Source organism: Akebia trifoliata, chromosome 2 (genome assembly GCF_017979445.1).
Source record: "Akebia trifoliata isolate Shusen 1 chromosome 2, ASM1797944v1, whole genome shotgun sequence".
In the NCBI taxonomy this organism is placed as follows: Eukaryota; Viridiplantae; Streptophyta; class Magnoliopsida; order Ranunculales; family Lardizabalaceae; genus Akebia; species Akebia trifoliata.
In genome coordinates, this window is record NC_141376.1 from 29,716,033 (window position 1) to 29,726,126 (window position 10,094).

The following is a 10,094-nucleotide window of genomic DNA, read 5'->3' on the forward strand; positions in this document are numbered from 1 at the left end:
TATGTACTGATTTGAACAAATGGGTGGACTTAATGAAGTTGGTCCGATTCAAATAACCAATTGTTCAACCACCAATCTAAGTGAGTCAACAATTTTTCTGATCCATTTTAAATTTATAAAATTTTAAATTTCCTTTTCCAAATATGATTTTGGGAAAAGAAAAATATAATTTCATTAATGAAATATCCTTTAATGATCCAACCTCAATAATATATATTTAATATCATATTTTTAGGAGCATAAACTCCGATGCAAATCGAGTCTGAGTCACCTTGAAATCCAAGTAATTTGTTGAGTTGACTTGGCCAATTTTCAAATCAACTCAAGGAATTATAAAAATAAGGTTACAACTGAACACTGCATGTCAGATCTGTGTTTTTTTTTTTTTTTTTTTGTTGATAAATAGCATTTCATTAATAACAACACTAGGCCAGTCGAGCTGATTGGATCATAAAGAATTTGAAGTCAGATCTGTGTTTTCAACCATACCTATTAAGAACCACTTGCACCAACACTTGAAGAGAACATCATCAATACTGGAAAAGAAAAGAAAATTATTAGCTTCCAGTGTAGCAACTGAAACATGAACAATAGAAAAATTAAAAGATTAATGATATATGCAACTCAAGACTGTAGCCCCATTCTTAGTTTAAATATGTAAAAAAAAAAAAAAAAATTGAAAATTGAAATGTTAAAGAATGGAAAATGTTATAATTTAATTTAAAACTCAATATTATTGGAAATAATTTCATAATATTTTAAAATAAATAAAACATTTTATTTTAGTTTTTCCTAAGTAAATCAATTCATTTTCATTCTAAAATCGAAAAGTTGATTCCATAAAGTGTTGGAGGTGAGTGTCACACGTTACCAAATAATGGGATGAAATTATCTTACTAGCGACAACAAACATTTCAAACTATATGCAAAATCAGTAATATAAAAATAAAAAATATAAAGGTAGTTTTGATAAATAAGTTGTATTTCTATTTTATTTTTATTTTTTATAAATTAAAAAAAACGATCAAACTTTAAAAAATTGTGATTTTTACCCTATTGTAAATGCACATAGATAATTAAGGGGTATTTTAGTGTAAAAAGAACAAAGCATACCATGTATAAGTTGGGGATGTGTGATATCTTGGGCCAATATTCGCCACTCTCCTTTTGGCACTGTTTTGCTAGCAATGGACAACTAGAAATGTAGAGAGTTTGAAGCGTGGTGGGCAGTCCCTCCTTTGGCAAGGTTGCTAGTCTTTCACAATTGCTGATTTTCAAGTATTTAAGGGAGATGAGGTTTTTCAATCCATCTGGCAAGGATGCCAGTTGAGGAAGGCTATAAAGATACAACTCTTGAAGGGATACTAGGTGTTGTAGACCCTCATCTAGAGTAACCAACTCTTCACAATTATAGATAAAAAGCTTTTTGAGTGCTTTTAGGTTCTTTAACGACTCACTGAGTATGCCCTGTAGATTTTTAAAACTATCTATCTTCAAGGAGGAGAGAGAGGTGAAGTAAAACGACCCCTATTCCGACTGCAGGGGCAGTCGGTTTTTTCAAAACGACTGTCATGGACAGTCGTTTTTAGCGCATTATGACGTAGTGTTGCAATTGGTTAAATCTAACTCACGAACATATTTCAAAAACCTTGGAAGAGCAATCAAATTCATGCAATCAACAATTCTAAGTGTATGGAGGCAAGGGAAATCACCTTTTTCTTCAGTGCCACTACTCCATTCTACTAAATTTGGAAATGAACCAATATAAAGCTCTTCCAATGATGGAAAAGCCTTATTAAACAGGTTTCTATCAACCAAAAAATCACCACCGCCTAGATTAAATGTCTTGAGGGAAGGTAGCTGCCAGAGAGGAGGGAGGGTTTGACATGATTTACAATCCCATATCACCACTTTCTCTAGTTTGGAGAAAGACGGATCCCCAATCCAGCTTGGAAATCTTTCACCATTGTAGCCTTCGATATTTAGGATTCTGAGATTAGGGTGAGGTTGGAACCTTTCAAGTATTTCCTCTGCAATACTTACACTCTGATAACCTTCCCATGATAAATCCAACTCCTCCTCTTCAATATATTTTCTATTATCCCACACGACCTCTTCTGCATTGACCACATTTTGGAGCCCTGAAATCTGCAATCGACCTCTGAGGTTAATCTATTACATCAATTGTCATATCTCATGCCCACTATCTTTATCAACAACGAACTTTGACAGTGTCCGTAGACATGTTAATCTCCCAATTCCCTTTGGTGTCAAACTCATTCCAAACGTCCAAAAGGTAAGATGTCGTAGATTAATCAAGTTTCTTGTGTCCTTGGGTAATTCAACCAATCTAAGACAGCCTCTAAGATCTAATGTCTGCAGATTATAAAGGCTGCTCACTGATTCAGGCAATCTTTTTATATAAGAAGATGAAAGGGCAAAGTATCGTAAGTGTTTCAAATTGCCAATTGAATCGGGCAACTCTGTCATTTTATGACCAACCAATTCCAACACACGAAGGAATTTCATTTGTTGGAATAGATCAGTGGGGACACTTTCAGTTCCAAACTCCAGGAACACTAGTAAAGTGTGAAGCCTTTTGCATTTAAGAAACCGCTCAAACATTGTAAGGTCATTTTCTCTATGAGTGATGCGAGAAGCATACCGAGCCTTTTCAGGAAAATGAATTAATTTTTCGTCCTCCATTCTAAAACATTCACCTTCGGAAAGTGATTGTGCTAGATCATGAATCAGATCATGCATCTTGTACACCAATTCATCATACTTATTTTTCTCACACTGGAAGAATGATCTCCATAGCAAATCATCAAAGTAATCACAACCCACATCTTCCATTTCCCTTTGCCCCACATCGGATGTAATAAAACCTTCCCCCATCCACAATTTGACCAATTTCTCCTTTTCAAATTCAGTCCTTGGGAAATATGCTACAATACAGAAAGCACTGCTTTAGATGTGAGGGCAAATGATGATAACTCAATCTTAGAGAATTTAAGATATCATCTTCTCCTCGTTGTGGCAATTTCCATATTTCACTGTTCAAACTGTCTTTCCATTTTCTTTCTCGTTTCGTACCTTGTAAGACGCCTCCGAGTGCCTTAGCAGCCAAAGGTATACCCCTACACTTTTTTGCAATTTTCTTGCCAACCACCACCAGATCTGGATGCTCATCCCAGCTCTCAGTTGGAAATGCCCGTTTTGCTAGCAATAACCAACAATCCTCATCTGACAAAATTCCCAAGGGATAACCCATGAATAGTGCCCATGATCTGTGAAACTCTTTCACTTCGAGTGGTGACAAGAATTTTACTCCCCTTTGCTCCATATTGCAAGGGAGCTCTTAGGATGTCCCACTTTGTAAAATCTTCATTCCAGACATCATCTAATATGAGTAGAAATTTCTTCCCACTCACTATTTTCTTAATTTCTTCAGTGAGTGAGGTTAATTCTATCAGAATAAGAAGGAAAAAGTTGTAGGAAAGTAGAGTGATATTGGAGAGAAAAAATACGTGCATTTTATTCCTTATTATCTATTTTTACATGAATCGTACCTCTATTTATACACGTACATTGATAGCTAATTATCATAACAGAATAGCAAACTGGCTAACTAACACAACTGACTAACAGACTGATTTGTACAACTAACTAACATAATTGACTAATCAGATTTGTACAGCCAACTGACTAACAGACTGATTTGTACAGCTAACTAACATAACTGACTAATCAGATTTGTACAACCCACTAACATAACTGATTTATAATCTAATACTCCCCCTCAAGATGGAGTGTAAATGTTAATAACACCCATCTTGGTAAGAATATTAGAGAAGAGATTGTGGCCAAGAGGCTTAGTCAAAATATCGGCTAGCTGCCCAATTGTGGAAACATGTAATGTTTTCATAGTTCCTGCCAACAGTTTTTCTCGAACAATATGACAATCTATATCTATATGTTTTGTACGTTCATGAAAAACTGGGTTGGCTGCTATGTGCAAGGCAGCTTGATTATCACAAAAAAGCACAGCTGGTTTGGACTATGGTGCAAACAAGTCTGTCAACAAGTGCTGCAGCCAAGTAATTTCACATGTTGTTGTTGCCATAGCACGGTATTCAGCTTCTGCTGTAGACCTAGACACTGTATTTTGCTTCTTGGATTTCCATGAAATGAGTGATTGGCCAAGAAATACACAGAAACCAGTAATAGATTTTCTAGTATCTCTGCATGCAGCCCAATCTGCATCACAGAATGCCTTCAGTTGTAGATCATTTGCGGAGGGGAAGAATAAGCCTTGGCCAGGATTGCTTTTGATGTATCGCAGGACACGATGAGCAGCTGCCAAATGAACTTCAGTGGGATGTGCAACATACTGACTTAATTGTTGAACAGAAAATGATAAATCAGGCCTTGTAATGGTTAAGTAGAGAAGTCGACCCACTAATCTCCTGTAGCAAAGTGGATCTGAAAGAGGCTTTCCGTCGGTTTTGGATAATCTCAAATTTTGGTCCATAGGAAATGAGGCTGGTTTACATACCAAATAACCTCAATCAGACAATATGTCAAGAGCATACTTTCGCTGTGAAACTGTAATGCCTTTTGTGGAATGAGCAATTTCAAGACCAAGAAAGTATTTCAGAAGTCCTAGATCTTTGAGTTTAAATTGAGAATGAAGAAATCTCTTTAAAACATCTACAGCAACATCATCATTACTGGTGATGATTATATCATCTACATAAACCAGTAATGCAATGAATGAATTCTTGTTTTGTCGAGTGAACAAAGTATGATCAGCTGAAGATTGGATAAAACCATGAGCTATCAAAACAGATGAAAACTTGGAGAACCACTGTCTTGATGCCTGTTTGAGACCATATAAAGACTTATGCAGTTTGCACACAAACTGAGAACTAGTGGAAGGAGCTTGAGCAGAAGGTAGAAACTCCCCCTGAGTAGATGATCCCTTCGAAGGGCAATGAAATCCAGGAGGTAAAGACATGTACACCTCTTCTTTTAAGTCTCCATGCAAAAATGCATTGTTGACGTCCAATTGGTGCAAAGACCATTTTTTGGATGCAGCTATGGCTAAGAGAACCCGTACAGTGACTAAGTTGGCAACTGGGGAAAATGTTTCCAAGTAGTCCAATCCTTCTTGCTGTGTATAGCCCTTAGCAACTAATCGGGCTTTGTATCTTTCCACAGAACCATTTGATTTATATTTGATCTTGTAAACCCACTTACATCCAACAACTTGCTTATTGGGAGGTAAGTGAGTTATAGACCAAGTTTTATTATCTTCCAAGGCTTTAATTTCATCAGCCATGGCATCACACCACTGAGTATGTTGCATGGCTTGTCGAAAAGATGTTGGTTCTTGTTGAGAAGAAAGGGAGAGTGTAAATGCTTTATGAGCAGAAGAAAGATTAGAATATGATAAAAAAGAAGATATTGGATATTGAATACCCGAGATAGAACCTTTACTCAAAGAATCAGATGATGAAGTGGCCGCTGCTGCATTAGCTAAGTTACAATGATAATCTGCAAGATATGATGGAATTTTGTGAACTTTAGTGGATTTTCGAATTTTAGGCTGTGGAGTTACTGAATTTTGTTGAGAAACAATTGGAACTGGTATGTGATTTGGAGTTTGATTATTTGTGGGTTCATTCATGGAGTTGGGAAGAATATTTTCAACAACCTGATTTGTAGGAGAAGTAAATGTATCAATAGAAATAAGATCATCTGTTTGAGGAACGAGTATGACTATTGACTGGATGGAAAGATCATGTCCAGTTTTGAATGGAAAAACAGATTCTCGAAAAATGACATCTCGAGATAAGAAGATGGCATTTGTTTCTAAATCATAGAGTTTGTATCCCTTGGTGCCATATGGATATCCAAGAAAAACACAAGGATGAGCTCTAGGTGCAAATTTAGAACGATTATGAGATAAAGTTGATGCAAAACAGAGACAACCAAATACTCTAAGATGAGAATAATTTGGTGATGTGGAGAATAAGACCTCATATGGTGTTTTATTGGACAGTAGAGGAGAGGGTGTTCTATTGATTAAGTAAGCTGCTGTGAGAATACATTCACTCCAGAATACAAGGGGTAAATTTGTATGGAATCGAAGAGATCTTGCCACATTTAAGAGATGTTGGTGTTTACGCTCAACTACACCATTTTGTTGAGGTGTAGCAACACATGTTTGTTGATGTAAGACTCCTTTAGAAAAATAAAATTCGGGCATATCAAACTCAGCCCCTCTATCAGTCCTTGTAGTTTTGATATGAATATCAAATTGTGTCTCTATGAGGTTAAAAAAGGACTGAACTAGAGAGCGAGTGTCAGATTTATTTTTCATTAGATATATCCAAGTACAACGTGAATGATCATCCACAATTGTAAGAAAATATCTAAAACTAGTAATTGACTCAACAGAGAAGGGACCCCAAATGTCACAATGTATCAAGTCAAAAATTTTATTTCTGATAGAATGACTAGTAGTGAATGGCAATCTTTTATGTTTTGCCAATGGACAGATATTACAATTGAAATTTGAAGAAGTATGTATATCAGGCAACAACTTTTGTAGTGTTTGAATCTTATTGAGAGAGGGATGACCTAGCCTAAAATGCCAAAGATCAAAGGAAGAAAGGTTTACAGTAGAAAATACACTAGAATCCATAACAGATGCTTGCAACAAATATAACCCAGCTACTTGTTTAGCCACTCCAATCGTCTTCCATGAATGTAGGTCCTGTATGAAACAAGAATGAGAAAGAAACAGAAAACAACAAGAATTTTCCGTGAGCCTTTTGACTGAGATGAGATTAAAAGAAAAAGATGGAACATATAGAACATTATGAAGAACTAATGAGTTTGAAAGTTGTACAGTTCCAACATGTGTGACCGGAACACATGTTCCATTTGGTAATTTTACTGAAGTGTTTATAATAGAGGTAATTGTAGTGAGATGCGAAATAGAACTGACCATATGATCAGTAGCACCACTATCAATTATCCAAGAATTTGATTGCTTAGAAACAAAATCAGGTGAATTAATCATACCTGATAAACTCAACGAGTTTGAAACAGAAGATAAATTGCTCGTAGCATTCATTACTGTAGGTGGAGTGGTTTGTGAATAAGGTTGTAGAAAGGAAAGAAGTTGTTGACACTGTTCTTTGGTGAAAGGGAAAGGAGGAGTTGAATCTGAAGCCATGGATGCTTCATCAAAACCAGTGGAAGATAATGAAACTTGATGTACAGAAGATGTTTTGGTTCTTGGATTCTGACGATATCCAGGTGGATATCCATGTAACTTGTAGCATTTATCAACTGTATGCCCAGTAAGACCACAATGAGTACAAACTGGCTTAGGACGTTGCTTCTGATAATTCTTGATCATTGTGCCAGGAACATTAACATTCTTGCTGAACAAAGCAGCAGTTTCAGTCATCAAAGATGATCCCACCACATTTCTTTGCTTCTCTTCTTGTAAAGTAAGGGATAAAACTCTATCAATGGATGGCATTGGATCCATTAATAGAATTTGCCCTCGAATGTATGTAAAAGAGTCATTTAGACCCATCAAAAATTGAACAACATATTCTGTTTGATGTTGATCTATTACTATTTTTAAAGCTCCACAAGAACACCCCGGATTACAAGAACAACTAGGAATTGGTTTCACAGTGGAAAACTCATCCCATACAGCTTTTAATTTCGTGTAATAGGAACTTACTGAAAATTGATCTTGAACTAATGAAGCAAGATCTTTCTTGAGTTGAAATAGGCTAGGACCATTACCTTGAGTGAATCTTGTTTTCAGATTCCACCAGACTTCTTCAGCAACTGAAGTGCTGATGACACTGGCAGCAATTTCTCTTGTAAGAGAATTAAGAATCCATGAAAGGACCATGTTGTTGCAACGAAACCACAAAATATACAGTGGATCAGATTGATTTTGAGGTCGAGAAAACGTTCCATCCACGAACCCCGTCTTGTTCTTGGCATTGAGAGCTGTCAACATGGATCTGCTCCACGTATAGTAGTTCTCACCATTCAAAGGCTGAGAAACCAAGATCGAACCAGGGCTTTCTCCATGATGAAGAAAATAAGGATTGGAAAAATCCTCAAGCATAGAAGTGTTTGAAGATGTGGACGCGGAAGTGTTTGTAGGTGCAAAAGAACTCATATTAGAGAAAAAAAAAAAAAAAACAGAACAAAATCAGAATTTATTGCTCTGATACCATATCAGAATAAGAAGGAAAAAGTTGTAGGAAAGTAGAGTGATATTGGAGAGAAAAAATACTTGCATTTTATTCCTTATTATCTATTTTTACATGAATCGTACCTCTATTTATACACGTACATTGATATCTAATTATCATAACAGAATAGCAAACTGGCTAACTAACACAACTGACTAACAGACTGATTTGTACAACTAACTAACATAACTGACTAATCAGATTTGTACAGCCAACTGACTAACAGACTGATTTGTACAGCTAACTAACATAACTGACTAATCAGATTTGTACAACCCACTAACATAACTGATTTATAATCTAATAAATTCCTTATAATTAGATGATGTTTTGGAAGTACTCTCTATAATTGCCTTTGACAGTCTTTCCAAATCAAAATCATTAGACACACATACTCATCCTCTTATTTCAAAATGCTTTTCAACACTCTCGTCATTATAAATAAGCTGAGCCAGGGTTGTTTTACCGACACCACCCATACCGACTATGGGAATAACAGAGAGCTCATTTGCAACAGACCCATCAGATACCAATAGATTTATTAACTTCTCCTTATCATTTTTTCTACCGAGAACATCTGATTCATGTATCAAGGAGATGGTTTTTGATCTCTTCCCGACTTCAGGTAGCTGCGACCGTCCACCTCCTTCACGAAGATGAAGATCATTCCTTTCCTTTGCAATCCTTTCTAATTTCTCATTGATGTCCTTTATCTTATGACTTATCTCATATCGAAATCGAAGCGACTTTAAACCAAAACAGGTAAAGCAGAAATTGCATACCTGCTTCCATTTGCTAGTTTGGTTTTCACCATCCACTTTGGATCGTAAAGCTTCAGTTGCAAACTCATCCAATATGTCTTCGGCATCGCAAGTGACATCTTTAAGCTTTGTCATCCAATCTCTCACCTGCTTTGAATGAATTTGCTTTTCCTCAGCATCCTGAAGAACCGATTGAATTGCTGACATTAAACTAGACAGTTTGTCCAACTCCTCCTTAACACCCCATACCAATCCAAACTCTGTTACGATTTTTGAGCCAAGCAGCTCAAATACAGGCTTAAGAAAAGCAGATGCAACTGATTTTGCCATGCTTATCATATAAATCTCTTAAGAAGACTATGAAACAGGAAGAGAATTGCAATTGATGAATGAAATTGTTGATGTTGAAGAAGAAGAAACAGCAGCAATAGGTTTTGACTTGTTTGGGGGGGGGGGATCAGCCATCAATTATAAAGAGTAATTCTACTGGCACCCCAGATTTTACTTATTACACTTCAACTAAATTAAATAAACAAGGTGAGTAGATTAATTCTCATTTTAAGAGAGAACAACATCAACATTAAGTTGTCAGAGTAAATGATTGTCGTTGGCTCATGTTCTCTCTTATTGTTGTCGGTAGTATTTTTTTTTTTTTGAGTAGTGCTGGGGTGACACAGGATTTACTGCAATTCTCACAATTCTGACGTGGAGATGTGTACATAACCATAGATGGTTTTTAGTCGTATAGTGAGGAAACACATCTACGGTAATGTGCACATCCCAAGTTAGAATTGTGAGAATCACAGTAAATACCCTGTGTCACCTCAGCATTTTCCATTTTTTAAAAAATGAAATCATGTACAATTAAATAATTTAAATAATTAGAATGTAATAAGTAAAAGTTGGGGTGCCAACAGAAGTTCATGCCATGGATTTAAATTTGACTCGATTGAACAAATTTTCTGAGTCAACTCCATAATAATCAGTTCGACTTGTTAACAGAGCTGACTCAGTTGTGAAATCACCAAAATCA

General features: G+C 36.1%; 1 pseudogene; it reads right to left on the reverse strand.

Moving 5' to 3' along the window:
• Positions 1-492: 492 nt before the first annotated feature.
• Positions 493-9,494, reverse strand: LOC147410084 (uncharacterized; annotated as a pseudogene).
• Between the last annotated feature and the right edge of the window lie 600 nt (positions 9,495-10,094).